Source organism: Hippoglossus hippoglossus, chromosome 14 (genome assembly GCF_009819705.1).
Source record: "Hippoglossus hippoglossus isolate fHipHip1 chromosome 14, fHipHip1.pri, whole genome shotgun sequence".
NCBI classification, from domain to species: domain Eukaryota; kingdom Metazoa; phylum Chordata; class Actinopteri; order Pleuronectiformes; family Pleuronectidae; genus Hippoglossus; species Hippoglossus hippoglossus.
The window spans coordinates 8,558,933-8,572,381 of record NC_047164.1 but is presented as its reverse complement, the minus strand read 5'-3'; the positions used below and the strand labels follow the sequence as shown (position 1 = coordinate 8,572,381).

General features: G+C 42.6%; 1 protein-coding gene across 2 annotated transcripts in view; it reads left to right on the top strand.

Annotated features, from left to right (window-relative positions):
* The first annotated feature begins 11,693 nt into the window (after positions 1-11,693).
* Positions 11,694-13,449, top strand: part of LOC117774936 (glucocorticoid receptor) — a 63,006-nt gene continuing 61,250 nt past the window's right edge. For both annotated transcript variants that reach the window (XM_034607666.1, XM_034607665.1), the window contains exon 1: positions 11,694-12,223. The gene's annotated coding sequence lies outside the window, so the exon portion shown is untranslated. The remainder of the gene's footprint in view (positions 12,224-13,449) is intronic.

Below are 13,449 nucleotides of genomic sequence, written 5' to 3'. Positions count from 1 at the left end.
TGGAAACAACAGCTGGCTGGATCCTACAAACAAAATAAGCAACGATCCTAACGGGGGGGCTGTTGCACAAATGAGTCGTGATCATCGCCACTGTTCCCTCATGTCCGAAAATTAGTATTTAGTAGAAAACTTGGCATTGTTGATAATAAATGTACATACCAGCCCCCCCCCCCCCCCCCCCCCCCCCACACACACACACACAGTTTGTGATGCATACGATTGCTCATTTTTACACAAAGCCGAACTGTGTTACTCAATGACAGTTTGTTCACTATTAAACTAGCCAGCTGTGTAATTCAGTTTTCTTCTGTAAAACATTGAACCTTATATATGAGATCAAGTCTTTATAATATCAATCAGAATCATTCTGATTTGACGATCTGACAATATGTCAAATGAACTTTGTTCCACTTTATATCAGTGAAAACTTGCAATATAAAACAGTGCTTTGTCCTGATCGTGATGTTTTGTCATTATTATACGACCAATATAAGTTGGTAAAACTTTGAAAACTTTGAATGAGAGCTTATCATAATTTTTTTATTAATAACTGTTAATGATCTAATGATAAAATGGATCCCCAACATCAGTGTGGTGAGTGAATCTCAAAACTACACCACCCTTCCACACTCATTTAGAAGCGTTGTAAATTAAACCATAAATCACCAAAATTAATATTTTCACTCATCCCAAAAAAAAACTTTTTAATATTCTACGATGTAGTTTTTTTCCAACTATGTCATAATTCCTATCTTAACTATTTAACCGATATCTTTAAAATACCCACGTTTGTCCTGCCTAGAAACCCCATAACAGTGATGTGTATTTCAAATCTTTCTTTTAAACATAAATATGTTACATGAATACGGAAGCGAATTGCAGAAAAGGCTCTAACGAATGATGTTGTTGATTCAGAAAAACAGCCGTGTATATCTCATATACTAAAGAACATCAAAACCAATAAAACAACAACGTATAATCATCCCTCGTCTGTTCTCCTGAGAGATTCTACAAAACACAGATCTGGTTTGAGATCTTGCTCATGTGCACAGTATTAACTGACTATTGACACATCAAACATTTGTTTTGCTTTGGGTTGGTGAGCTGGCTGCTGCTGCGCCTGTTGTCACTTAACCAAAAAGCTTTGTTGCGTTTGCCTGTTGCGACTGTGAGGGCCATGGCCCTGCATGAACTCTCTGTGTCTCTATTGATGGAAATGTGAATTCATTTACCTATTAACTTATGTGACCTTTTTCCTAAGAATCTGACTCATTCTTATCATTTGTGTGCTTTACCTGCTCAAACATGTGCTTTTCTGTCTCATCCCCCTGTAGGAGTTTGCTTGTAATTTGTTAGTTTGCTCTCATCTGCGTGAGAGCCAGTTGTTGATTCAATCTTTTTTATTTTTCCATTTGGATTGGGTTGGGTGAAGTTTGGAACTGGAGCAATGCAAGCACACAATGAATTTGCAGCAGCAGCCATTTCCAAATCTGAATTACAAATCCAAAGTTGAGTTTCCTGGTTGAGGAGCAGAATGAGGGGGACAGTCTGTTCTGATCCTGAATTTAATACGACCTCTAAAAAGCTGCCGTCTTGTGCTGGGTTGAGGAAACACATCGCCAGGTTCAATATATTTATCTACTCTGCCGTTGACTGTTAGTGGCATCGTGCAGACATGACAGGCAGGGGCGCGTCAACGTTTCTTCCCACTCATGTTGCTGCCGCTCCGTCCTCTTATGACATGACCTGACTGTCTCTCTCTCTCTCTCTCTCTCTCTCTCTCTCTCTCTCTCTCTCTCTCTTTGGCTGCATTGTATATCTGATTCAAAGTTACACCACATGTGAAGTCACTGGTTTGATGAGAAGGGAACGTAAACAACACTTTTACCTCAGCTCACCTCGTGCAGCAGCTGCAGCGATCCCCGAGTTGACGAGCAGGTTAACGGCTCCTTTCTGACTCTGTTTTGGGCGGGAGATCCGTTGCACAAGGCAACCATCACACTGAATTCATTCAAAAGCACAAAGTCAGTGTCAACACAGATCTCCCACACGGTGAGACAAGGATTTTTTTAAAGTAAGCAGGAGGCACTAAATAAATGTTTTATAGACTGATGTCCTTCCTATGAGAGAAAAATCTAAATTAAATGAAAACCTATCGCCTCTGGAGCCACTTTGTTGTCCGCTAATGGGTGTTTTGTGAGCCTGATCTCTTCTAAAACCCTCCTCTGCCGCACAAAGATCATATTCCCTTTTGAACTATTCAATCCAAAGGTCACCGCGGTCAGTGGATTGAAGGTCCGTGCCTTGCTCTCGATGCAAAGCAGATACTGATACTGAAGATCAGAAATATTCTGACCCTCGCTTCTCTTGTGAGGGGTGAAGCGATTATATATATATATCGAGATGATCTATTTTACAGACATCGTGCGGTTTGTGGTTTGATATTAACGTCACTGCTGGAGAGACAGGGAAGCTGTGAAGGGTCTGAACAACAAAACAAAAAATTGAGTGGGATTTTTGTTATTTTATTTTGTTTTTATTGTACTGTTTTTATAATAGTTTATGTGTATTGACGCAGCGTGAAAGTTAGAGGTGACTTCTAACGTACTGCTGTGGTTGTAAGCTGTATTATAATAGATAGGCAAACATCGTCATTAAAGCAAAACCTTTGATTTTAGAATCAAATAACTTCATCTTCCTCTAAATGAAACAATACATAATAAAAATGCACCCTTGGTCATTTGAATGCTCTCAGGGTTTTTCTCTTACAACCTTACTTGCATAACTGTCGTGTCTGAGACAGTTTTTTTTACTTTATTATTCTTCCCTACTTATGTTATTGTTGCTCCATTTAATCATGAACTATTATCCTGTAATTTGGCCACAGTGTCCAGCAGCAGATAGGCTACAAATATCTGGCATCCCCCGATTCAGGAAAATAATGGTTCCATCACAATGAAATGTGTTGTGTTTGTCGTTTCAGTGGATTTCTGTGCGTGTGTGAAAATCATTTTATCAAGTGAGCAAATAAAATGGTTGACAACATGAAACATTTTTGTTTTATATCAACTTACTAACCTAAGAGGAGAAATCACTCAAGTGCTACAACTTTATTTTAAGGGATATCATTTAAATCAGTGTTACTCAATTTTGCTGGTAAATATATGTATTGACTCGTTTGGGTGCACTTGCCTATATTACTGTTGTGAATTAACAGCAATGTTAACAACTTGGATAGTAACACTGCATCTTTTATAAACTGATCATATTCTTTGTATATTGATCTGACAAGTACCTAGTAGTTGTGATATAAGTGGAGTGGAGTAGAAATATCCCTCTTTGGAGGAGTAAACCTGTATTTCATAACTGTGGCTTGAGTGCAGTTCTTGAGTAAAGGTACTTACTTGACTCTAGCGTTATTTGAAAGAGATTTTGTGTGACTGCCTAAACATTCTGACACTCATTGTATTTCCCCACCTGCAGTTTAATCCAGATAAGTTCTGGAGAAACCTGCTGTGACTCAGAGGAGTGTATGTAATGTAAAGGACTCAAGCACTGGATTCTGTGGCATGACAGAAAGATGGACACGTACCTAACGTCATCCAGGATTTGCCTTCCATGCCTCGTGTCTGACAGGGGTGGGGTGCAGCTGTGTTTGACTATGAAAGAATTACAGCATGTTCTCGTACATGAGACCACATCCGCTCAGTGCAGCTCCAGCCTCAGAGCTGTTGGGCAGCAGACGCACACGTCACACACGCAGCGATAAGTTGTTCGTAGTCTGTCAAGAAATCCTTCCTCGCGGTGTCATAATCTTTCCTTCCTCCATCAGACGTTTCCTACTCATTGTTCAACTCGGCCTCCCCGCTGACTCGAAGAAGAAACACAGAAGGGTGTGAACTGCCTGTTTGTCTTTAAAAAGAAATCCCTCCTTCCTTTCTCTGCTTCCTTCTTCAAAGAAAGTCTTCCTTCCCCTCAGTGCTTTCTCCTCAACGTCTGACATAACTCACAGGAATAGTATCCCTTTGAAGGAAAGTGGGAATGTACCAAGGAAATGCAGAGAGGGAGGAAATGCACTGGTTTAGTTGCAAGTTCAGTAACATTTGAGGGGATGCAAGTCTAGTGTTTTTCCACTTTTCTATAGTGTTCTCTCATTCTTTCTTTCCTTCTTTCTTTTTTTCTGTGTCAGAATTGGATGTTTGCAGGTTCGTGCTCTGACATTTTACGGAGCAGTGGTTCAATTCAAAACCGATGCCTGTCCTCGGAGAGCACTCCACACGATGTGCCAGACCCAATATGAAGCTTCGTGTAGTTGCCTTGTCTTTTGCAATTAGTTCCTCCCAATGAGAAGTGCTCTAGAAAATATATTTTCAAACACTGAAGATCAATTGCTACGAGACACCGACTAAAAGACCAAACAAGCCGTGCCGTTCTCTCCGAGCTCATTAAGTGACTGACGATTACCAGCTAAAGGGTCATTTTTGAACAAATTCCTTGAAAATCAAATACGGTAAAGAGCAAGCGAATCAGCAGCAATGTGTTTCCTTCTGAAGAAAAGAAAGATGATGCTGAGCGGGAAATCGAACTCAGTCACGGACACTGTAGACGACATTATTGGTCTTTCAACAGAAGCCAGAAATGCTTTCTTCGTTATTATAACTATAACAAAGAGCAACAACAAGAGTGACAACACACACACACAGATGGATCAATTCTCTATCCATCTGTCTGTCTATCCATCTGTCTGTCTGTCTGTCTGTCCGTCTATCTATTTATTTATCTATCTATCTATCTATCTATCTATCTATCTATCTATCTATCTATCTATGCATCAACCATGACCTGCAGCATCATTGGTTGAAGTCCTATCCTCATTTCACCTGTAAATTCTCTCATAAAAGGCATAAAACCTCGAAAAAATGGAATTCAATGTTCACTTCAAAGAGCTGAACCTCAGAAAAACATATTTTCCTGCATGGTTCTCTTATCTATGATGATACTTTGGGTTTTATTCTCAGAAAATCTGAGATACCAGCTGCTGGGAAGCTGTTACCGCATCCTCACTGGAGTTGGAGTGGTAAGCAAACTGGAGGGGGGGCTCAGATGTGATGCGGGCGCCGGATTAATGTGCTGCTGGACAGGGCCCAGCATGGTTGGGTTGAAGTATGTTTGGTTCAGAGAGATGCTGAAGATGCCTGTAAAGAGATTTTCCAGCCGTGTGGCACAGGCCTTGATGGCACAAGTGAAACTCTGTCGGCTCCTGCTGGTATGGAGAGGGTCTTTCGCACAAGGCCTGCAGCCACACGCACAACCCGGTCACCTGGGAGAGAGAGGTTCTTCGTCAAGGTTTTTGCTTGGTGTTAAAATTATTCACAACATAGTGAGGTGCGAGAATTTAACCAGAGTAAATGGAGAGTTATAATTTTAGTGCTGTGAGCGACACAAAGAAGACTGCCAACCCGTTTGTGTGTATTTCTGTGAGTGTACAACATGTACGTCTCCTTGGGTCCAACCACTCGTTGTGTCGTTTTTTGTTTTTTTCAATGATCAAGAACATTTGAAACACAAACCTTGGCCTCCATCAAACAACAGCACATCCAAGTGTGTATTTTTCAATGAATATCCACAAGTGTTTGTCTCTGCAGCTCTGATTCTAGAGTAACCTGCTTCGCATACAGAGCGACGTGCATCACACAACCACGTTACATATCTTCACATGAACTCCCAGTTGCACATACATGCACATAGAGCACCACATGTCCAGTGTGTTTATTATTTATCAGCAAATAGGATACACCCATTGTTACCCAGCAGCATTAAAAACTCACAGTGTTCCCTGTGATGTTTTGAGAACAGTGTGGTTTTCTCCGGCCCTGGGGAGCTCCTGCCTCTCTCCAGCCACACTAGCGTTTAATGAGACATCCACATGCACAGGACACACCATGCTCCATCTAATCGAATGACTTGCACGGTGGGCGGCACCTGTCCCTCCCCTTCCACCCCCTTTCCCCGCCCCCTTTTCCTCCTCCGTCCTTCTTCTTCTGGCTGTTGGTTTGGGTCGTCTCTCCATCCTTGTTAAATAGATCTGTGCCTGTCACCGCCTGCACTGTGCTCTCCCCTCTTCAACTCTGACAAATTATTCTATTCTTCTGGTCCTTTGAGGAGGAAAATGTACGTCTTATTAATGACGCATCCAAGTGGCAGCCATGATAAGAAATTCTCGAAATGCTTTGGGAAATGTGCTCCAGTTTTTCCTTTCTCATTCCTTGCAGCAGCCAAATTTCTTGATACACATCAATAACATCTGCAATAGTATAATTACGTGTTGTGCAGTCAGGTTGTCATGACATCGCAGTTGTCTTTTCTTACGTTCTTATGAATACAAAATTGTTTTTCTTTGAGGTCAAGAAAAAGGACACAGGACTTAATTGGTTTGACTATGTGACCACAGCCCTTATCTAATGGAAGCACAGAAGAATTGCATAATTGCATCAGAAAGTCACTCAAAGTTCACTCAACAGTTTGTGTAAAACGTTGTGACCCCTATTGAATTACTGTAATTTATCTTTGTACCTTACATTGCTGAAACTTTACAACTCATGTAAGATAAGATGGAGAGAGCTTGAAAACTCTATATTTAGCACATCACTGCATGCTCCCGCTAACAAATCAGAGATTGGAAGAAATGATCAGCAAACAAGGGAAGAGACCTTGGCAGAGAGAGAAGTAAAAACAAATCTGACTCCAGTCCAGCCTCTAACAAGAGGCCTGTCTGCACCCTGTCACTCAATTTACCCTCATTTGCATTAACACCAGTTAATCAGAGGGTTTGTTTCGATTAGACTGAGAACAGGGTGCACAGGTGGTAATTGGCTTCAATGACAAACTGCAGCATCCTCGTTTCAGGTCCCAGCCTAATTTTCAACTCTCTAATAAAGGCATAAAATCTCCAAACCATACATGAAATTGAAATTAAATTACAACCTCAAATATGTTCATTTAACAGATCAGCGCTCATGGAACCAAAAAACTACATATTTCCTTCTTACTCCACGAGATTTCTAACCTCGCAGATAGTTTGTTTTGATTGAGATATTTGGCGCAGATTCTTTGTTAATTCATGATGAGATGATCATTTTCAGGTGATTCAATATTCAAACCACAATTTAAAGAAACAAACCTTGATCAAGATGTTAAAAGTAACTAAAAACCTATCTCCAACCTTTTTTAATTCTTTGATACAGCTGTTGCACACTGATTATGTGATTTAAAGCACCTCATAGCACTTGAGAAGGTCACCGACAAATGTGTCATGGCCTCAGACTCATCTCTGTACATACTACAGTCACTGGAACATGAAGGGATTAAGGAACTGTGCTAGCTGGTTTATATCGTACTTATCAGATAGATCAGATAGTTTGTTTATTGTTATTTTAGTTATTATGCAAGAAATTGAAATGATGGATATAATGAGCATCCTCAAAAAAACTTTTAACATGAAATTAAAATGGATGATTTGTAGGTCCATCTTGACATCTCCATAATTCTTGACTAATTCAATAATTTCTAGTTTCTATCCTGACTGTCCAGTAGGCTTGCATCATCGTTTACATGCTGTCTTGCACACTATAACTTCTGCAACCAAGGTGACCATATCGTAATTTTAAAAAATCATATATATATATATATATATATATATATACATGTATATTTAAATCTGTGAAGGTTTTTAACTTTTATTGTTTGTCAGTACCACTACTTCTGCCCAAATATTGGTAAAATGTGGGAGAACTTTTTGAGAAAACCTAATAGCTCCCCTTGCGCAGATATTTCTGAAAGGGTTAATATGCATGTGTGTGTACATGTGTACAACGTGTGCCTTGGCTCCCATGATTCCTGATGAAAAAATTCAATCCACTGAATTCAAATAAGAACATTTGAAACCAAACCTCGGCCTCTATCAGGAACCAGCACATCCAAATGTATATTAGTCGATAAACAGTCACTCTCTGCAGCACTGACACTAGTGTAACCTAAAATGCATAGAGCACACACAACCACATAACATATTTTTCCATGAACTCCCAGTTGCACATACATGCACATAGAGCACCACATGTCCAGTGTGTTTATTATTTATCAGTAAATAGGATACACCCATTGTTACCCAGCTGCATTAAAAACTCACAGTGTTCCCTGTGATGTTTTGAGAACAGTGTGGTTTTCTCCGGCCCTGGGGAGCTCCTGCCTCTCTCCAGCCACACTAGCGTTTAATGAGACATCCACATGCACAGGACACACCATGCTCCATCTAATCGAATGACTTGCATGGAGGGCCACACCTGCCTCCCCCCACCGCCTTTTTCCCCGCCCCTTTTCCGCCCGTCTTCTTCTTCTGGCTGTTGGTTTGCGTCTGCCCCGTCCGTGTTTCTTTTCTTGCTGATAGAACAGAAGGGGCGTCTGTCTGCACGGCCCGCACCGTCCATTCCTCCTTCCTCCCCTGCCTCTGTCTCCCTCTTCATCCTGATCTGACTCTGCTTGACTCATATCTCAAATTGGTCCTTGTTCTGCTCCACTGAAGTGCCATCAGGAAAATGAATTTCTAACTAATGACCTTGTCTAGCGGAAGTGACTGACCGGCATACCGGCATTATAGTCACGGAGAAGTCAATCGTCATTTCAGGAAGGACTCAAGCAATCCTTTTAAATACATTTACAGAATTGGCATGTTTCTGCTATCGCATTACCCAAAGTCCATAATCTTCATTTTGCAATTTTCTTTCAAAATGGGCCTTAGAAATGTTTTGTGTTTGTTATTATTAATGATTGATTCCCTGCTCCCTCTGCTTTGTTTGATAAAGTAACGAATGGAGCTATTCGTTATATTTACCATTAGCGCTGACAGTGTGCAGCAGGACACAATGTTTTGCGACTTTGAGTGGTCACTTTTTCTCTCCTGGCCCTGTCAGAATACCGGTGTGCAAAGATAGTCTGCGTCGTAGCCACAGTGAAAAGCAGCAGTTGTCCTAAAAATGCACAGGTAGCCATATTTTCTGTTCATTATAACACCGCGGTCAAATAAACTCTCGGTGAGCTTGATGATGACCGGACTGCTCTGTGTGAGCCACCTTCTCGCATCTGAAAACAAGGAAGCTCAAGTGGACGGAGGGATGATCCATAGGGTCACCAGCAAAATAAGGAAGAGTAAGATTCACGAGTTTAACATTTGGAAGTTGAATGATGATGTCTACTCCACCTGATGTGACCCTGCAGCACATATCTCTTCAGGCAGGACCTAACAGATCAGAGGGGTCCTCCACTGCAGAGTAACCTCGGTGCCGGATTCGCCATCAGGTCCTTTCCGCTGTCAGGACAGGAACTACCAAAGAGATTTTTCTGTTCTACTTCCAAAGGACATAACATCAGATATTGTCAGTCGTTTTCTCTATGGTAGGTGACTGAGTGAGTGTTATCCAAGGCAGTGAAAAAAGACTAAATGCACAAGTCTTGCAAATATTTACTGCCAAAATAGGTCAAATTAAATAAATGTGATACATGCACAATGCAGACAATATGGACAATGATGGCTTTGAGGAGTAGTACAATACTTTTATTGCAACGTACTGTGTTCTATTTAATCCAAAGTGACTTACAATAAGTGCATTCACGTTGTACTTTGACATAGTTAGATGTCTTGTGATATAAATAAGAGACTAATTGTTTTAAGAAGATAAATAAGATGTTTGACTCACTGTTCCTGTCCTCAAGCAGAAATTGCTTGCATGGATCAAATATGTATTCATGTCGCTAGGTTTTACGAACAGAGGTTATTTCCTATTTTGACAGAATAAACACAGAATGTGGGTAAACACGATTCTCGTATAATTATTAAATTTGCTGCTGCACTGGCATAGATAAACATGTTACATAGGAAAACAATAGGAAAACAATATTGAACTACATTTAATGGAATTATATTTGTCATGATACAATGTTGACGAAACAATTTCCATGACAAGTGTCATCATGCTTTTATTTTGTTGCTCCTCGTGTTCATTTCCTGTCCTGAGCGGAGCTGACTTCAGAGAGGGGCCTGCACCGGAACCAGACATGCACAGTGGAGGCCTGCAGGCGGACCATGTTGTTAGAGCAGAGAGCTCCTCTGTGTAGGGAGGTTCACATGTAGACGATCAGGAATCAGGCTCAGGCTTCAGGTTCCCAGCGTGCTCCTGGCTGCCAGCTTGACCTTTGACCCCTCACTCTCGAAACAGCACAGGTTTGAACTCCTGCTTTGTTGAGAGGGGAGAAAGTGCCGGGCCGAGGAGGAATGATTAATGTCATAGATGTGAAACTGCTGAAGGCGGTTTTGTTTTAGAGGCTGCAGCTTGTGTCTGAAGTTTGCATAAAAGGACGTGTTTTGTTTACCCGGTCTGACTGGCTTTCTTCTTTTTTATTTATTATATCTGGCGCCATTTTTTCTCCAGCAACTCCCTGAACACTTCTCATCTATCTGAGAGCGTCTGCGTGAATACCATTAAAGGCGACAAAACAAACTACATTTCATATTTCTTGGTCACATTAAAGAGCTTGTCTGGTGTGGACTGGGCCAGACGAGGACTCGCAGTGATCCATTTTTTGGGCTCGTTCCCAGGAAGAAAAGTTTCTCCTGATAGTCCAGTCCTAATAACACGGTGTCAGACAGCTATGGTTGGAATTAGTAGGTTCCTCCTCTCTAAAAGGAGCCCCCACAGGATGAGACGTGAACTTTGGGGATCTCAGAACTATGGTGGTATTCACATTAACCAGGCTTGGTGTGGTGGCTGTAGCGGAGCATATAAGTTAGGACCTGTAACGGTCTCCTCAGTGCCACCATGCGCAGAGGAAGACCCGTTTTGACAGATTCCCCAGCAGGGAGAGTTTCGGTGGAGGGGAAAGGGGCGTTCACCAGTAAGTGTCAAACTAACAGCTGCGTCAAGCTGCCCCACGCGCACACAGGGGGGCAGGAAGCTGTGCTGTGCTGCTTCCGAATAAAAGCAGAAGAAGAACAAAAACAAATTTCATTATTTTATTTCATTATATCGTCTGTTTTGGGAAAAAAGGTGTCCATTGCGCACACAATATGCATTTTTATTTCCTGTATGGACACATGCATGTTTCCATATGTTTCATCAGTTCCTGTTTTTGCTGAGTGCTTATTTTTGTCTCAGTGCCCCATTAAGCCCTTGCTGTGTGTGTGTGTGTGTGTGTGTGTGTGTGTGTGTGTGTGTGTGTGTGTGTGTGTGTGTGTGTGTGTGTGCGTGTGTATGTGAGGTCCAGGTATTACCCATGTTGTGGGGACCTACGTTTGTTTACTCAGTCACATCATGGGGGTTTTGTCTTCCTTATGGGGACAAAAGACAAGTCAGGTTAGGTTTAGGTCAAGGATCAGGGTTAGGCAAGTATTAACTATGGAGACATCACTTTGGGTGTGTGCGTGTGTGTGTGCGTGTGTGTTCTTTTTAAGTGAAGCACTTTGTGTTACATTTTGTGTTAGTGTGAAAAATGCTATATAAATAAAGCTAATTGATTGTTATGTAATTTGTATGGCTGGGAACAAAAAACACAAAGCTTTTATTGTGACAGGACAGGGTGGAAGCAGTCCCCTAGTTGTGCCGGCCTTGACGCCGCCTCCCTATCTGTCCGCCCTGCCCTGCTCGAGTTTGCAGTTGAGTGCGCCAGGGCAGTACTGCTGAATTATATAACTTTAATGTACTCACGGGGTTTAATGGCGCAACAGCGGAGGACAGCGCCTCAGATCTGTCGCTCCGTCGCGGATTTGTCCTGAATTTCCTTGCGCACAAAGTGAGCGACCACCACCTTCATTTTTTTTCTCCCCTGCACCGGCGACGTGTGTTAAAAGTTACCGACACATCGAGCCCAGGCTGGGGCGCGCGCACGATGGATCGCTAAACTCCCGCGGGGTCAGCGACGCTCCTCTTGACTCGAGTTCGGAACAGTTCAACGCCGCGGACGATGTTTCCCTGCCCCACGGCCGGAGAGGCAGCGACGGACCCGGCTGACATTTCAATGCGCAACGCTCCTGCGAGGAAGGGGCTTTATCCGAGGGCTTGACTGGATCGGTGGACGCTGCGTAATTTCTCCGAATATTGTTTCATCCAAACTCGGGACTTAAAACGGGAGATGACCTGAGCGGCGGGGAGTGCATTCCCCCTTTTCACCACAGGTACGATCCGGCTTGTCACGTTATCAGTTTTTTACATTTCTGCAGAAATATTGAGACAGAGGGGGGTGGAGGGGGGGGGGGGGGGCGAGGTAGGCCGACGACGAGCGGCTCCGTGCGCTCTGCCCGCGCTCGCACCTCCAGCCCCGTGCACCCTGTGACACTGAGCCAGTATCCCGCCGGCAGCGCGCACAGGAGCCGCTTTCTTTTCGTGCGAGGGGGGAAAAAAGGACAAATGCTGCGCAAACTTCCACGATGCGTGTGTTTATCAGCGCCCGCGGGCTGTAGGCGTGCGAACAGCGCAGTTTCCCCTCGGCGCCAACAGGTTGCACTAATGCTGTCATGCTGCGTGGTGGCTGTTCTCGGTGTAAAAGTACAGGATCCGAACCTCCCCAAACTTTACTGTAACTGTTACTTCCCATTAAATGCATCACACCAGCCACCTAAATATGGTAAGATTGAGCACCATATATAATCTATATGCAGCACAGTCTATGACAGTGCAGAGTCATACTACATTACATATGTGGGCGGGGGGGAAGTGGTGAAAGCTATGAGCAAAAATACTAAAAGAAAAATCTCAACAAAAACTCATCGCAGAATGTAACTTAATTAATATGAATCCAGTGGGTCTGACTTTGAAAACACAGCTCGCTTTGTTGGTCCATTTCTGCCCCTGCTGACACGCCACTTATCACTGTTAATGATCAACAGATACATGCTGCAGAACCCTGACATGCAAAAAGCTCCTCTTTTTTTGCATTTTTTTTATTTCTACTTGAATTCAGTTCTTTTTCAAATCCAAGTCATTTAAATGCCACATGCTCTTAAATGGAGCTTTGACGGAATTTCCAATCTTCCCCCTTTCATGCAAACAGAGCGAACAAGTGCCTCGGAGGCCCAGAGTGGGTTAATCTCTTCCAATAGATGTATGTTGTTGCACACGTGCTCAGTAGCACTGGCTGTCATGTGCCTCTTGACTCTTTGAGTTGGGGGCACAGTTCAAAGAAATAGCATGAACAATGTAGTCGTTTATCTAATTGTGATGGCTATGGTCTTCTCTTTTTTTTATACCGACTTCACCCGGCCTGGTTTGTGCCATATTGTTCCATATTGTTCCAGTATGGGAGTGAAAAGGAGAAGATATCTTGAATTTGGTGAAAAATGAAAAGACACAAGATGACCGACAGTGTAGGCAGAGACATACTGGAAGAGGCAGTAGATGCGAT